A 737-nucleotide genomic window follows, 5' to 3' on the forward strand; every position below is an offset into this window, starting at 1 on the left:
GTTACTCCTCAAATTTGTTCAGAGAGTTTTTTAAAAGCTATATGGTTGAAAGTAGCTATATTACTCCTAAATGAACTTGCTTGACCTCCCAGAACAAAGCAGTACATTATTTTGCAGCCCTGCCTTGGAAAGCATTCTGGATTGCAGATAAATACCTCACTTGTAGACCATTCCGTGGAAAATATTCTTTCCAGACCAACCATTTCAGATTTCTAAACCTGTATTTCAGATTTCTAAAGCTGAAGTCGCGAGCTGTGAGTACAGTGTTGTTCAGAATGTGAAGAAAGAGAGGATATCCATGGGAAGGGCTTCATCTCTGCCAAAGAAAAAGTTTCCTTGCTGGACTCCATTATTAAACCAGGCTGCCTTTGAGTATTATAAACTCAGACTGTGCCATGACACAGACATATTCAATCATGCCTGAGTCTTGAACATGAACTTCAGTACAAATCGACTGCTTGGGCTTCTAGCTTTTCAGATTCTCATATTACAGCTAGCACCACAATGAGTTAACTTTACTCTGGCTGAGATCCGACTAGGAAGCACTGCACAGAGTCTACATTTCATTTATAGCACATTCGTCAGATTTTTTATTTCAAGAGGCAGAAAATAGCTCCTTTCACCATTGCACTTGCTCAGTGCAACATAAATAAAATAAAGAAAATTCTGTTGGACTAAATGTGTAACATCACTGATATTAGTACAAACTTGTCAGTTTTGCACCAACAATGATCAGA

This window comes from Accipiter gentilis, chromosome 29 (genome assembly GCF_929443795.1).
Source record: "Accipiter gentilis chromosome 29, bAccGen1.1, whole genome shotgun sequence".
Taxonomy (NCBI): Eukaryota; Metazoa; Chordata; class Aves; order Accipitriformes; family Accipitridae; genus Astur; species Astur gentilis.